Source organism: Tachypleus tridentatus, chromosome 3 (assembly GCF_004210375.1).
Source record: "Tachypleus tridentatus isolate NWPU-2018 chromosome 3, ASM421037v1, whole genome shotgun sequence".
NCBI lineage: Eukaryota > Metazoa > Arthropoda > Merostomata > Xiphosura > Limulidae > Tachypleus > Tachypleus tridentatus.
Genome location: NC_134827.1, coordinates 113480750 through 113499093, shown reverse-complemented (window position 1 = coordinate 113499093; position 18344 = coordinate 113480750).

Here is an 18344-nt window from a genome sequence, read left to right as displayed (position 1 = left end):
TACACATCATCTGATTAAACCATGAAACATTACACATCATTTAATAAACCATGAAACATTACACATCATTTAATAAACCATGAAACATTACACATCATCTGATTAAAACATGAAACATTCCACGTCATTTAATAAACCATGAAACATTACACATCATTTAATAAACCATGAAACATTACACATCATCTGATTAAAACATGAAACATTCCACATCATTTAATAAACCATGAAACATTACACATCATTTAATAAACCATGAAACATTACACATCATTTAATAAAACATGAAACATTCCACATCATCTAATTAAACCATGAAACATTACACATCATTTAATAAAACATGAAACATTACACATCATCTGATTAAAACATGAAACATTACACATCATCTGATTAAAACATGAAACATTACACATCATCTGATTAAACCATGAAACATTACACATCATTTAATAAACCATGAAACATTACACATCATTTAATAAAACATGAAACATTCCACATCATTTAATAAACCATGAAACATTACACATCATTTAATAAACCATGAAACATTACACATCATCTGATTAAAACATGAAACATTCCACATCATTTAATAAACCATGAAACATTACACATCATTTAATAAACCATGAAACATTACACATCATTTAATAAAACATGAAACATTACACATCATCTGATTAAAACATGAAACATTACACATCATCTGATTAAAACATGAAACATTCCACATCATTTAATAAACCATGAAACATTACACATCATTTAATAAACCATGAAACATTACACATCATCTGATTAAAACATGAAACATTCCACATCATTTAATAAACCATGAAACATTACACATCATTTAATAAACCATGAAACATTACACATCATCTGATTAAAACATGAAACATTCCACATCATTTAATAAACCATGAAACATTACACATCATTTAATAAACCATGAAACATTACACATCATCTGATTAAAACATGAAACATTACACATCATTTAATAAACCATGAAACATTACACATCATTTAATAAACCATGAAACATTACACATCATTTAATAAAACATGAAACATTCCACATCATCTAATTAAACCATGAAACATTACACATCATTTAATAAAACATGAAACATTACACATCATCTGATTAAAACATGAAACATTACACATCATTTAATAAAACATGAAACATTCCACATCATTTAATAAACCATGAAACATTACACATCATTTAATAAACCATGAAACATTACACATCATCTGATTAAAACATGAAACATTCCACATCATTTAATAAACCATGAAACATTACACATCATTTAATAAAACATGAAACATTACACATCATCTGATTAAAACATGAAACATTCCACATCATTTAATAAACCATGAAACATTACACATCATTTAATAAAACATGAAACATTACACATCATCTGATTAATACATGAAACATTACACATCATCTGATTAAAACATGAAACATTACACATCATCTAATTAAAACATGAAACATTACACACCGACTAGTAAAACCAGATGTCAGACAACAGAAAACCCAGGCTAGGTGTCAGATAAGACAGAACCCAGGCTAGATGTCGGATAACACAGAATCGAGGCTGGATGTCTGATAACACAGAACTCAGGATAGATGTCAACTAAACTGTGTTAATAATCAAACATGGCGATATACAGACAACACAGAGCTCGGGCTGGAATTCAAACAAAGCTTGTCACTAATCAAACATGGCGACAGTGAATTATGTTGAACTATTAAGTTGGGAAAATAATCTGTAATAAGGAGAAACATATGGTTCGTTACATTAAAATTCATGTTACTTGAATAATTTCTATTGCTGGGCGTATCACTTAGAACGGCTCCTAAAGATTCATTAACGTATTTTGTCTTCTGGTAACTTTTCTGTGTGTTGTTTTCTTTCAAATGTTGCATATTTACCAACTGTCCTGTACGCTGGTTTAAATGATACTTCGTTATCATCGTGTAATAACAATATTTAAAAGTCTTACAAATTAAAGGGCATGTCGGTGTTTTTCTTTCTTATGTTTGTCGCATATCAAGAAGTGACTTGACTGTGTTTGTTTAAAACGTCATAATACGTTCCTCTATAAAAACACCATCTTAAAGGCGTGCTACTGTCGAAGTTCAAGGGGAACAACCACCAGGTGTCGTTCGTTACGTATCTTACGTTAAGCTCTTAGTGAAAGGACCCTTTTGGTCAAAGAATGGGCGCGTGCTGTTTGACTTAACGTTTAGGCTTGGTCTTGGCAGGCACTGAAGATCTACCTACGTACCCCTGACAATAATGAACGTATGAATGAAAGAAGGACTGTCACGTGACGCACTTCAGAGTCATCTATTTGAGAACTTTTTATACAACAGTTTGGTAAAGAGCGCTGTCCTATACTTGGTTCACGCAGGTTCTCGCAAATTGTTTTTCGTACAACACTTGGCTGTAGAATGGCCACATGTTTTTCGTCCTACTCTTGAGTGACTGGACACTAGCAAATGTTTTCGATCTATACTTAACACTACAGAATTTCCACTTATCGTTTCGTTGGTTGAACGTTTGTAATTACATAGAGCGAGTCCTTGATGAACGCCATCTTTAGTTAATTATTAAGCGATTGACCGAAGTATAATAACTCGCTCCTTTCTGATTGGCTTATGGTTCGGACGTGGGTTGGGCTTAATCCAACTCATTACTCAATTCTCCACAAAGTTTGAGCCATGTCGTTTCATTAAAAAACACACCAAAAAACATACATTTACAGAATGATTTTAAAAGAGGTATGCGGTTATGTTGTTGTCGTTTGTTCAAATGCATAGACATATCTTTATAGGTATATGTGTGTATATATATAATTAATTTTTCTGTTTATATTTTATCTAATTATCTTAGTAATTACTTCTGATGAAATTGATATATGTTTATAAATATATATATATAATTAATTTTTCTGTTTATATTTTATCTAATTATCTTAGTAATTACTTCTGATGAATTAACTTTTTTATCATCATTAACCCTAACTTTGAGTGAGGACAATAAGTTTCTTGTCTGTGATGGCCCTCTCACCTCAACAGGCAACTTCCATTTATTAAATTGTACTTCTGAATAATAAATAACATCTTGCCAAGAGCTTACATAATTAAACATTTTAAACTAAATCACTTATCAAATCTAACTTCTTCAGAATAGTTATTACGAAATTAATATTGTTTATTTTTAGTGTTTCAAACAGTATTTCAAAGGTCTGTTATGTCGCTGTTCTTGTAAGCTGTTTATTATCATACTGATTTTCTGTTCGCCAGATGTCGCCTTAATTTTTCTAACACAGCTTTCTTTTTATGGTTCACTATAAAGGAATGTACATCTGTTCTGCAGGTATAGACGCTAAAATTCTAGTTTCGATACCCGTGATGGGCAGAGCACATTGTGTGGTTAAACACATTGGTGTTTAACAATCACCAGTTTTTATATTACGTAATCAATTTAGACGTATTTTAAAAAATCATGTAAATAAAAATACAAGCTTACGTAAATTTCTTTAGATAATATATACACACACATATAGATAGATACATATGTACATGGAAAGATGAAAGTGTTGAAATAAATAAGTATAATTTAATTATGGCAATGCTAAATAGTACAGAAACAAAGTAAGGTGGAATAGACAAACGAAAATCCTACTTAAGTGAGTAGCCAAATCTTTTCAAGAATAATTTTTGATAAATGTTGAATTTCTTTTATTTCTATGAATTCGGGTTTGGATGAAAGAATTTCAACTTAATAATGCTCTAAAGTATTACAATGGCTAATAATGTATTAGCCATAAGCTTGTAACTTTGTCTCAGTGGCCACTTATGTGAGGATTTCTGTATGGTTCCGTGCATTAACCCCTACACCAATCTTATATAATCCTCACATTTTTATCTTGTACTACTTGATTTCCCTCTCTGGTTGTTTTAAACAATATTTTATAACCGATGACAGCCGCTCTAAAGAAACTAGTGTTAACGTGGCCTGATAAGTTGTGTTGATGGACGTAATGTGTGGAAGTTAGTGAAATATTACACTGTTTCTGTAATATTCTGGTGTGTAACTCATCATAACGACTTCAAGTATTGGTCAGCTGGCCCCTGTGACGTCAGAATCAGATACTCAATTGAGCACGTGTCCGTTGCGCCACTCGCTAGTTCTGTACCTCAATTGAGCACATGTCCGTTACGCCGCTCGCTGATTCTGTACCTCAATTGAGCACGAGTCCGTTACGTCGCTCGCTAGTTCTGTACCTCAGCTGAGTACGTGTCCGTTACGCCGCTCGCTGATTCTGTACCTCAATTGAGCACGTGTCCGTTACGCCGCTCGCTGATTCTGTACCTCAATTGAGCACGAGTCCGTTACGCCGCTCGCTAGTTCTGTACCTCAGCTGAGTACGTGTCCGTTACGCCGCTCGCTGATTCTGTACCTCAATTGAGCACGTGTCCGTTACGCCGCTCGCTGATTCTGTACCTCAATTGAGCACATGTCCGTTACGCCGCTCGCTAGTTCTGTACCTCGACTGAGCACGTGCCCGTTACACCGCTCGCTAGTTCTGTACCTCGACTGAGCACGTGTCCGTTACGCCGCTCGCTAGTTCTGTACCTCAACTGAGTACGTGTTATTTACGCCACTCTGCCTCAGCAACGGCTTTTGGTTAAACTGTAGGTCGTAGTAGCTTCTAGAAGCCTAAATTATGTAAAGGTCTCTTAAAGTGCTAGAAAGATTTGAGATCTGGATGAGCAGTACGTAATATCCGTCAGCCATTTTTTCCTGGCCCATCCCTACATGTTAAATATAGTGACATATATTTCACGGACTCTTGAAGAACTAACAGCTCATGCAAACAACTGGGCACACTGTGCGGCTTTTGAACAATTGTATCGGATTTCAAATTTGTAACTATTTTGTGGAAGAGGTTCACATGGCCAGGTGGATATGGCGCGAGACTCGTAGTCTGAGAACGTCAGCCGTGGAGGCGTTATATGTATATTGACGGAAAAGTCCATTTGCGTTTCAGCGGTAAGTTTACGGATTCGCTAATATTCGGGGTTCAATAGAACCAGACAATCCATAATGGAGGTTTTTGTTACAGTATGAAAAACACCAGTAAATAACCCTAAACCTTCCTAGATATGTTCAGGATTTTCATGCAAAGCTAAACAACGGCTGTATGCGCCTAGCCGTCCCTAATTTGGAGCTGAAAGACCAGAGAGAACCCAGCTAGTTAACAGCACCCACCGCCAACCCTAAGGTTACTCTTGCCATGCTGAATAACTGGATTTGATTACCACTCTTATAACACACTCACGGAACTAGAGTGCGAAACGAGGTTTTGTGAAAACAGGACGTGAACTATGAATCCTTAGGGTACAATACCATATAGGTAAACTCCGGCTAAAGCCAACAAATATATACATCATACATATCTATTAAAATATATATATCTATTAACTGATCTTCTTAGGTGTCATGTAGCTACTGTTTAATCTCACACACCAATAGACACAGTTCTAGTGTTCCATGTTTTAACTACACACCAGTAGATATAGCTCTTGTGTTCCATGTTTTAACTACACACCAGTAGATACAGCTCTTGTGTTCCATGTTTTAACTACATGTTTTTCTGACATACGTTTTATTACTCCCAGATATGGTCATGACTGTAGTCTGTTACACTATGGTGATCGCCACGTGCTTAAAGATACACGAAATATGTAATTACTGTACTCTCTTGGTGGATATCGCGTGCCGAGATCGTGTTGTATCTCTCACGTACTAACCAACAATTGCACGATGCTCATCGCGTGCTTTCTACAGTCATTATTTGCCAATAAGATAAGAAACTCCTTCGGATCATTGCCAGTATTGTGGTACATAGGTAGGTGAATGGAGAAAATCAAAACACTACAATTTCTGTAAGTGTAGTGTTAGATTATCATGCGATAGGTTATGTGCTCAGAACTTCAGAGAAAACAAAAGATAGACAGGATCAGATGAAACGTGTGATAATCCTCATAGCGAATGACAAATGTTTTAAACCAAACATCTAGCTTACCAATGGAATGCGTCAAAATTAGCGGTGAAACTGATAAAGTCATCAAGGAAGAATCGTGTTAGGCCTGTGGTTCTGAATAAGCAAGGTCGTCAAATACGAGTGGAGTTATATCAAACAGCATCAAGCGAAATGATGAATGGCAGTAGAATCACTGTACTCGTTTATTGAAACAAGTAACATATTTGGCATAGAGGGAGCTCGATCAAAATATGAATTACGTCATTACCATGATAAAAACTAAATTATCTTGATGGACTTCTTGTAGAAAATTACACACCACTCGGGGAAGGGATATGAATATTCTCCATAATAATAGGTGAGAACAAGTTGGTTTGTGGATGGATGACCAGGCTGGTTGGAAAAGGTTGTTATTCCTTTAATTAATTGTCCGCGTTGGACAGGTCATAGCTAGCACATTTTGGAGGTGTTTGCTTAACAACATAAACAACTTATCGTTTTAGAACAGAAGGAAACCATGGATCTACAATCTTGTTCATATTACAAAACAGTTTCTTTACTGAAAGAACAGATTGGTTTATAGATAAGGAAAGATAGATCAGAGAGTAGTGTCATATTAATAGTAGTGCCATATTAATAGTAAAGTGGACACCTGAGTTGTTTGTACATATTGGTTCATAGATAAGGAAGGATAGATCAGAGAGTAGTGTCATGTTAATAGTAAAGTGGACACCTGAGTTGTTTGTTCAGATTGGTTTATAGATAAGGAAGGATAGATCAGAGAGTAGTGTCATATTAATAGTAGTGCCATATTAATAGTAAAGTGGACACCTGAGTTGTTTGTACATATTGGTTTATAGATAAGGAAGGATAGATCAGAGAGTAGTGTCATGTTAATAGTAAAGTGGACACCTGAGTTGTTTGTTCAGATTGGTTTATAGATAAGGAAGGATAGATCAGAGAGTAGTGTCATATGAAGGGGTAAAGTGGACACCTGAGTTGTTTGTACATATTGGTTTATAGATAAAGAAGGATAGATCAGAGAGTAGTGTCATATTAATAGTAGTGCCATATTAATAGTAAAGTGGACACCTGAGTTGTTTGTACATATTGGTTTATAGATAAGGAAGGATAGATCAGAGAGTAGTGTCATATTAATAGTAAAGTGAACACCTGAGTTGTTTGTACATATTGGTTTATAGATAAAGAAGGATAGATCAGAGAGTAGTGTCATATTAATAGTAGTGCCATATTAAGTAGTAAAGTGGACAACGGAGTTGTTTGTTCTGTGTTTTAATAGTAGTGCCATATTAAGTAGTAAAGTGGACACCTGAGTTGTTTGTTCTATGTTTTAATAGTAGTGTCATATTAAGGAGTAAAGTGGACACCTGAGTTGTTTGTTCTATGTTTTAATAGTAGTGTCATATTAAGGTATAAAGTGGACACCTGAGTTGTTTGTTCTATGTTTTAATAGTAGTGTCATATTAAGGAGTAAAGTGGACACCTGAGTTGTTTGTTCTATGTTTTAATAGTAGTGTCATATTAAGGAGTAAAGTGGACAACGGAGTTGTTTGTTCTATGTTTTAATAGTAGTGTCATATTAAGGAGTAAAGTGGACAACGGAGTTGTTTGTTCTATGTTTCAATAGTAGTGCCATATTAAGGAGTAAAGTGGACAACGGAGTTGTTTGTTTTATGTTTTAATAGTAGTGTCATATTAAGGAGTAAAGTGGACAACGGAGTTGTTTGTTCTATGTTGTAAGTGTAGTGCCATATTAAGGAGTAAAGTGGACACCTGAGTTGTTTGTTCTATGTTGTAAGTGTAGTGCCATATTAAGGAGTAAAGTGGACACCTGAGTTGTTTGTTCTATGTTTTAATAGTAGTGCCATATTAAGGAGTAAAGTGGACACCTGAGTTGTTTGTTCTATGTTTTAATAGTGGTGTCATATTAAGGAGTGAAGTGGGCACCTGAGTTGTTTGTTCTATGTTTTAATAGTAGTGCCACATTAAGGAGTAAAGTGGGCACCTGAGTTGTTTGTTCTATGTTTTAATAGTAGTGTCATATTAAGTAGTAAAGTGGACACCTGAGTTGTTTGTTCTATGTTTTAATAGTAGTGCCATATTAAGGAGTAAAGTGGACACCTGAGTTGTTTGTTCTATGTTTTAATAGTAGTGCCATATTAAGTAGTAAAGTGGACACCTGAGTTGTTTGTTCTATGTTTTAATAGTAGTGCAATATTAAGTAGTAAAGTGGACACCTGAGTTGTTTGTTCTATGTTGTAAGTGTAGTGCCATATTAAGGAGTAAAGTGGACACCTGAGTTGTTTGTTCTATGTTTTAATAGTAGTGTCATATTAAGGAGTAAAGTGGACACCTGAGTTGTTTGTTCTATGTTTTAATAGTAGTGCCATATTAAGGTGTAAAGTGGACACCTGAGTTGTTTGTTCTATGTTTTAATAGTAGTGCCATATTAAGTAGTAAAGTGGACACCTGAGTTGTTTGTTCTATGTTTTAATAGTAGTGCCGTATTAAGTAGTAAAGTGGACACCTGAGTTGTTTGTTCTATGTTTTAATAGTAGTGTCATATTAAGTAGTAAAGTGGACAACGGAGTTGTTTGTTCTATGTTTTAATAGTAGTGCCATATCAAGTAGTAAAGTGGACACCCGAGTTATTTGATCCATGTTTTAAGAGTAGTGCCATATTATGGAATAAAGTAGCCATCTATTTTACTATCTGTTTAAAGAATGAATAGTCATGTCAGATTATAGTCGAATGTTCTAAAGGTTGTGTGATATTACCTATATGTGATATTACCTAATCCGTAAGTTTTATTTGGTGAAAAGGTTCTAAGGAGAGAAGTCCACTCTTCTTGTAAATAATTAACGCATCGTTTGTTATTGAAAACAAGAAATTGTTGTAATAACTGAGACCAGGAGTCAACAAAAACGACAGCTGAAAGTGTTGAGGTTAGTGGTGTCCACAACTTGATAATGTGAACATATTGACTGAATGTCATTATGTCGAGGTGTGCAGAGAGGTCACGTGAGTCTGACGTGTCTCAGACCGAAACCTGAGACAAAGACTGTTACACTACACATCTATCAATCCGTCTATCTGTTTCATTGTTTCTATCTTTCTAAAGGTAACGGTTAAATCCCTCTATCTGTGTAAAGACGATTTAATTATTTAGTTGTCTATCAGCTCAAAATTATGGACGGCTAGCGCAGATAACCCTTGTTTGAGCAAATATCTGAACCTATCTTTTTCTTGCCTATCTATCAATCAATCTACGTGTGATTACAATATTTTCAAAGAGGTGGAGTTTCTGTATAGGTAAGAAATAAATTATCTTACAACATCTATTAATATATTATCAAATTGTGTAATTTTCCTTAACATTTTAAAATGTACCTACGACGAAAACAAAACAAAACTGGATTGACGGATCTCTATAATTTTCATGTTTTAACGATACGGAATAAACAGTGTAGTAAGAAGTTTAAAAACATTTGTGTTTAAGTCGAAGATTACGTGTCAGTCAAAGTCCGACTTACGTTCTGTTAAACTGATCGTCCACTAACCACCTCTTCTTCCTACATTGTGGGCGTGGTGTCGGAGTTTGATCAAAACTGTCATTAAAGAATTTCATTTTAAATTTTACGCTCAATTTAAGCATCGTTTAAATTCTGTACTTGTCTTTGTGATTAGCATAGAGAATAATCCACTTATCCGTTAAAAATCAGGTTAATAGGTGGTGCGTAAGACGATGCTCAATTACCATCCCCCACAACCCCTTCCCTCTAGGTACGGGAAGTTTTTTCTTTTCTTTTTTAGGCTTTCAGAGTGCAAGAGCACGAGATTATATGAGCTCGCGCTTTTTTTGTGTTTGATGCGTCCGAAATACCCTAACTGTTTGAGAAAACTCTGTAACTAAAATCAGCAAATGTGTCACCTATATTTAACAAAGGTTCATCTAGGATGTACACAAACTTGAAACTAAAACCTGGAATAGACATTTTGTGCAGCTGTGTGTATTACATAAATTTTTTTGGTGTGTTGTCTTTTGAACGGCAAATTTTCCAACAGTTTCGCAGACAGTTTTCTGTGAAACCGCTGCAGCTGATCTGTTTATTTCTCGATAATTTATCCCATTTTTTATCAACTCTTTTATCGTCTTGTTTTTTGTTGTGAAAATTTAATCTGTTAAATATTCAACTTCTTTCTGTCAAACTTGTGAATTATTTTCTAACGTATTTTTTATCATTTCTAACAGAAAACCTTATTCATTGTTGTTGTACAATAACTTTGTGAAAATGTTTATATTAACAAGAGTACCTATGTCTTCTGTAGAGATATCAGTACCTCTGTCTTCTGTAGAGATATCAGTACCTCTGTCTTCTGTAGAGACATCAGTACCTCTGTCTTCTGTAGAGATATCAGTACCTCTGTCTTCTGTAGAGACATCAGTACCTCTGTCTTCTGTAGAGATATTAGTACCGGTGTCTTCTGTAGAGATATCAGTACCTCTGTCTTCTGTAGAGACATCAGTACCTCTGTCTTCTGTAAAGACATCAGTACCTCTGTCTTCTGTAGAGATATCAGTACCGCTGTCTTCTGTAGAGATATCAGTACCTCTGTCTTCTGTAGAGACATCAGTACCTCTGTCTTCTGTAAAGACATCAGTACCTGTGTCATCTGTAGAGATATCAGTACCGCTGTCTTCTGTAGAGATATCAGTACCTCTGTCTTCTGTAGAGATATCAGTACCTGTGTCATCTGTAGAGATATCAGTACCTCTGTCTTCTGTAGATATATCAGTACCTCTGTCTTCTGTAGAGACATCAGTACCTGTGTCATCTGTAGAGATATCAGTACCTCTGTCTTCTGTAGATATATCAGTACCTCTGTCTTCTGTAGAGACATCAGTACCTGTGTCATCTGTAGAGATATCAGTACCTCTGTCTTCTGTAGAGATATCAGTACCTGTGTCATCTGTAGAGATATCAGTACCTGTGTCGTCTGTAGAGATATCAGTACCTGTGTCATCTGCAGAGATATCAGTACCTGTGTCATCTGCAGAGATATCAGTACCTGTGTCATCTGCAGAAATATCAGTACCTGTGTCGTCTGTAGAGATATCAGTACTTGTGTCATCTGCAGAGATATCAGTACCTGTGTCGTCTGTAGAGATATCAGTACCTGTGTCATCTGCAGAGATATCAGTACTTGTGTCTTCTGTAGAGATGTCAGTACCTCTGTCTTCTGTAGAGATATCAGTACCTCTGTCTTCTGTAGAGATATCAGCACTTGTGTCTTCTGTAGAGATGTCAGTACCTCTGTCTTCTGTAGAGACATCAGTACCTGTGCCATCTGTAGAGATATCAGTACCTCTGTCTTCTGTAGAGATATCAGTACCTGTGTCATCTGCAGAGATATCAGTACCTGTGTCATCTGCAGAGATATCAGTACCTGTGTCATCTGTAGAGATATCAGTACCTCTGTCTTCTGTAGAGATATCAGTACCTGTGTCGTCTGTAGAGATATCAGTACCTGTGTCATCTGTAGAGATATCAGTACCTGTGTCGTCTGTAGAGATATCAGTACCTGTGTCATTTGTAGAGATATCAGTACCTGTGTCATCTGCAGAGATATCAGTACTTGTGTCGTTTGTAGAGATATCAGTACCTGTGTCATCTGCAGAGATATCAGTACTTGTGTCGTTTGTAGAGATATCAGTACCTGTGTCATCTGCAGAGATATCAGTACTTGTGTCTTCTGTAGAGATGTCAGTACCTCTGTCTTCTGTAGAGATATCAGTACCTCTGTCTTCTGTAGAGATATCAGTACCTGTGTCGTCTGTAGAGATATCAGTACTTGTGTCATCTGCAGAAATATCAGTACCTGTGTCGTCTGTAGAGATATCAGTACTTGTGTCATCTGCAGAGATATCAGTACCTGTGTCGTCTGTAGAGATATCAGTACCTGTGTCATCTGCAGAGATATCAGTACTTGTGTCTTCTGTAGAAATGTCAGTACCTCTGTCTTCTGTAGAGATATCAGTACTTGTGTCATCTGTAGAGATATCAGTACTTGTGTCATCTGTAGAGATATCAGTACCTCTGTCTTCTGTAGAGATATCAGTACCTGTATCGTCTGTAGAGATATCAGTACCTCTGTCTTCTGTAGAGATATCAGTACTTGTGTCTTTTGTAGAGATATCAGTACATCTGTCTTCTGTAGAGATATCAGTACCGTCTTGTAGAAAGTTTCATCAACATTGCTTATTCAGCTATCAAGCAATTTGAAGCGTTTAGGTTTTGAAGTAACGTTTCTGTAGAAAAGGTCACTTAACGAGACGCGACATGGCCAAGTGGTTAGGGCCCTCGAATCTCTGTTATACCAAACATGCTAGCCTTTTCAGCCGTGGAGGCGTTATAGTGTAACGATGAATCCCACTATTCATTGGTTAAAGAGTAGCCCAAGAGTTGATGGTTGGTAGTGACGTCTAGCTACTTTCTCTGTAGTCTTACACTGCTAAATTGGCGACGGCTTACGTAGATAGCCCTCTTGTAGCTTTGCGCGGAATTCAAAATCAAACAAACAAGCCACCCAACTTTTCCAGACGGATGGAAGGGTCATGTAACGTGTCCAGCCGCTTTATCTGGTTTAACATAATTAAAGATCCTGGTTATGTGTCCAGCCGTTTTATCTGGTTTAACATAATTAAAGATCCTGGTTACGTGAAATAACAACTTTGAGATGAGAACCTGATATCCTTACAATATTCTCACGTTTGTGTCTGCTTTGGACAGAGTGTCCATTCAAAATAATAAACATATCAGTGACCTTTGTACAGAGGTCAAATGTAATCCATACAACTGACCCTACCAAAGTGGTTAAATGTAATTAATACTGTAATTTAACCTCGATTTTTTATTTCCTTTCCTCAACAAACTGGCAGCTATAAATATTTCGTGCCATACATTTCTATCCTGCTTTGATTGTAGAAGAAACTCCCCAGGGATAATAAACTCACCCCCACCCCCTCCTGCCGTAGGTGGACTGTATCCCGCACGGGCAAACCTGTTATTACTGCACGAGTTAGACATGTGGCCGAACCACTATTTTTCCATCTAGAGTAAATGTTCGTAATTATAAACATTCCTTCTAGGGTACAGTAAGGTCAGCGAAACCGTAACTGATGTAGCGTTCGTCTTAACGCACCTGGATAGTTTCATCCATCGTTTGACCCTGGAAGCGTAAAACAAAAATATTTTTTCTTTCTGGCTGTGATGTGAACAGGAAACTGGTCTCTCATTTTATCAAATCAAAAGAGAATTATATCGTAAGAAAGTAGGATCTAGAAGCTAAGTCATTTAAAAAATACTTCATGCCTTTAAATATAATTATTCAAAAATTAAGTGCTTCTAGTGAAAGTTAGTTAGTGCCATATTTATAGTTAGCTGTTGATAAAAATTAAGGTTTTATGATTGTGTGTCTGTTTACGCCCAAATTAACCCATTCATCAGCAAGATAACATTTTTGTATAACTAGCTGTTTACGTTTCGTGAAACGTTTTCAACACAAAGATCATTCTGTTTATACTTATATGTTTATATCCTACGCAACACTCTCTACATCAAGATAACATTTATTATCCGTAGTTGTTTACATCACGTAAATATCGATTTCTTCAGTCTGGCCTGGTGGTTAGGAGGCGCTCGACTCGGGTAGCTGGTTCTAATCTCCATCACACCAAATATGCTTGCCGTTTCAGTCATGGGGGCGTTACAAATTACAACCAATCTCACTATTCGTGGGTAAAAGGGTAGCCAAAGAGTTGGCGGTGGATGGTAGTGAATATCTGCCTTCCCTGTAGTCTTACACTGCTAAATTAGGGACAGCTAACGTAACGTAGATAGCCATCGTGTAGCTTTACGTGAAAACTCGAAAGAAACAAAACTTCGTCAGCCCAATTAGATCGGTAAATAACATGTTGAATGATAAACCTTGTATCATGACCTTATACTTGACCTTAACACTGTCTATAGCTTCTTCATTTTACTGAAATGGTCTCTGTACTGGTAAAGTATTACGATTCTGCTGATATAAAGTGTCTGTGGTTGTTTGAGTAGGCTTATAAGAACAATAGTACATTTTGTGCTGTCAGTCATGTATGATCTGTTGACAGTAAACAAACGTTAGTACATTTTGTGCTGTCAGTCATGTATGATCTGTTGACAGTAAACAAACGTTAGTACATTTTGTGCTGTCAGTCATGTATGATCTGTTGACAGTAAACAAACGTTAGTACATTTTGTGCTGTCAGTCATGTATGATCTGTTGACAGTAAACAAACGTTAGTACATTTTGTGCTGTCAGTCATGTATGATCTGTTGACAGTAAACAAACGTTAGTACATTTTGTGCTGTCAGTCATGTATGATCTGTTGACAGTAAACAAACGTTAGTACATTTTGTGCTGTCAGTCATGTATGATCTGTTGACAGTAAACAAACGTTAGTACATTTTGTGCTGTCAGTCATGTATGATCTGTTGACAGTAAACAAACGTTAGTACATTTTGTGCTGTCAGTCATGTATGATCTGTTGACAGTAAACAAACGTTAGTACATTTTGTGCTGTCAGTCATGTATGACCTGTTGACAGTAAACAAACGTTAGTACATTTTGTGCTGTCAGTCATGTATGACCTGTTGACAGTAAACAAACGTTAGTACATTTTGTGCTGTCAGTCATGTATGATCTGTTGACAGTAAACAAACGTTAGTACATTTTGTGCTGTCAGTCATGTATGATCTGTTGACAGTAAACAAACGTTAGTCGAACTGAAGATTGTCTGATGGTGAAGTATGTCCGAAAGGGTGTGTAAACAAACACACCTGCAATTTTTAAACAAATTAATTTAGATGAGTTTAAAAACGTTAGATAACTTTATTTCCGAATGCTTAACCTCATAAAAATGGTACTTCCAAGTCGCTGGTCCTGGTAATCTGTGATTTCATAAACTTTGGCACGAACCTCTAACAGCATACGTGACGACATAGCTCGTTTTAGTCTGTTTGATTTTATATCACGCTTGTGTATGTTTCAAAACTTGTAACATCAAGATGTCATCAGCCATCAGACTTGTAACATCAAGATGTCTTGATATGTTAGTTATTTACTAAACATTTCGCAATAAAACGAGAGTTTCGATTACGTTAATAAACCTTGCAGAAACAGCGGGATAGCCACGTAGTTTGGTGATCCGATAAGTTTCATAGTTAGTTTCACTTAGGGGCTAATTCAGAATCTAACAAGAATCACACACACCTTGTTGTTATTTAGTAACATGCCCCACAAAATCACACACACACACATCGTTGTTATTTAGTAACATGCCCCACAAAATCACACACACGCCTTGTTGTTATTTAGTAACATGCCCCATAAAATCAACACACACCTTTTTGTTATTTAGTAGCATGCCCCACAAAATCAACACACGCCTTGTTGTTATTTAGTTGCATGCCCACAAAATCAACACACGCCTTGTTGTTATTTAGTAGCATGCCCCACAAAATCAACACACGCCTTGTTGTTATTTAGTTGCATGCCCCACAAAATCAACACACGCCTTGTTGTTATTTAGTAGCATGCCCCACAAAATCAACACACGCCTTGTTGTTATTTAGTAGCATGCCCCACAAAATCAACACACGCCTTGTTGTTATTTAGTAACATGCCCCACAAAATCACACACACGCCTTGTTGTTATTTAGTAACATGCCCCACAAAATCACACACACCTTGTTGTTATTTAGTAACATGCCCCACAAAATCACACACACACCTTGTTATTTAGTAACATGCCCCACAAAATCAAGTTTAGATCGCAAATAACGTCCAGGTAACAAAATAAGTCTTACAGTTAAACACATAACGTGAGATAACAGAATAAATTTTACAATTAAACAGATAATGTCCAGATAACAGAATAAGTCTTACAGTTAAACAGATAACGTCCAGATAACAGAATAAGTCTTACAGTTAAACAGATAACGTCAAATAACAGAATAAGTCTTACAGTTAAACAGATAACGTTCAGATAAACCCATAACACTCAGCTGTTAAAGGTTTAGTAACATTTGGTACGTTAGTTTATGTTCAGTTTTAATGAGTTACTTCTCACTAGATATATTTTTAATTCATTACCATCTTAACGGAGAGGATAAATCGCTTGGTAATGGTTCCATAATTCATAATAATAGTACCTGGAAAGTAAATTTTCCGTTGTTATAGTCTCAGTGAGGTGTCAACATTGGATATAATTATCTCTTCATCCGAAGCACGTAGTCTTGATTACCCGATCACTGTAATATTATCTCGTGGTTTTTTTAGACAGGGTGGTATTTGTCAGTTAACGTTAGCAAATTATCAGCTATTTTCATGTTGTTTTATCTTCAAAGATATATAACCTCCGTCAGGTTCTTATAACTTGAAAATTGTAGTTAAATATTGGTTTCCATTAAAATAAAACTAAACCAGATACTCGTGACAAAAGAGATTAAATCCGCAATTTTTGTAGCTAAGGAAACGACTTATTGTCTTCCATATGACAAAGTTATCCTTCATGTGATTGTTTAACCACTTCTTGTAAATCAGGTGCGTTATCAGTAGACAGATCTACTATTTGGACAGTAAACATGTAACAAACACTTAACTGACTGTTGATGTCGTGTTATTTGTAAAATGAAATTTGGATTTGGTCAGGTGGTTATAGTATTTTACTATGAGTCAGACAATTTAAGGCTCGTGTCCCGTTGTCATAAAAACGCGGCCCGCTCTTTGGGAACGTGCGTGCAATTTAAAAGAGTCGTGGTCTAATCCCACTATTCGGAAGATAAGGGTAGCAAAAGAGTTGGCGGTCGGTGTTGTATTGTACGTTCCTTATTATTTGTCTATCAGTTATGACGTCACAGATAGCTAAACACGTTAAATCAAACGTAATATTGTTTCTTCCACATCATAAGGACCACGTGTCTTTTGTAGATATTTATTTACTGTAAGGCATTTAATATAAAGATCACAAGTGCTATACACGTGTTTACATTTAGTTTAACTCATTAAAATAAAAATCACAGGTGTTATACACATGTTTACATTCAGTTTAACTTCATTGACACAAAGATAGTAAGTACTATTTTTCGGTTTAATATCTTTGAGACAAGTCTTCAATGTTTCACATCATGTTCTGTCTCACTATTTGTGTTATATATACAGTATCTAGTCTTGGTGTTCAGGGTTATGTTACCTTTTGCACGTTTTAATGAGAGACACGCCCCATAATTACGTCAGATCATGACTGTATGATCTGCACGTGCTCATTTTGCTGATTGTTATAATTATGTTGGTACTTATGAATATCCGTTTCTTGAATTAACCTATTTACCTATCAATTTACATTTATTTTATGGTCCAGTATATTTGAAAGGAATGAATTATTCATTATCATTCAACAATAATTTCATGTTTTTCCTAATGCTGGCTGGTCAATTTTCAGATCCCACATGGTGTACCTACTCAATTATTTGATGTAATACATGGTTTCAAATAAATAATTTATAGTTGGGTAAAAAATTAAACTGTTGTATACTCCATATAAAATAGAAACTTTAAGATGGAGCCTTAGACGAGTGATACTTTAGAATCCTTGTGCATTTCTGACTCATGAAAATATATGAACCCCGGAAAACAAGAAGTAGATAATGTTATTTAATAGCATCCACATCTGTGGACTCAGCGAGAATAGGTGTGGTAACCCTCATCAACATCAACTTGAAAATGTGGTAAATTTCACATATCATGTTAGGCTTACAAAGTTTAAGGATCCTTATGTACCTTTTATCTGAAGTAAAATGCACATATCATATTAGGCTTACAAAGTTTAAGGATCCTTATGTACCTTGTATTTGAAGTAAAATGCACATATCATGTTAGGCTTACAAAAGTTTAAGGATCCTTGTGTACCTTGTATCTGAAGTAAAATGCACATATCATGTTAGGCTTACAAAAGTTTAAGGATCCTTGTGTACCTTGTATTTGAAGTAAAATGCACATATCATGTTAGGCTTACAAAAGTTTAAGGATCCTTGTGTACCTTGTATCTGAGTAAAATGCACATATCATGTTAGGCTTACAAAAGTTTAAGGATCCTTATGTACCTTGTACCTGAAGTAAAATGCACATA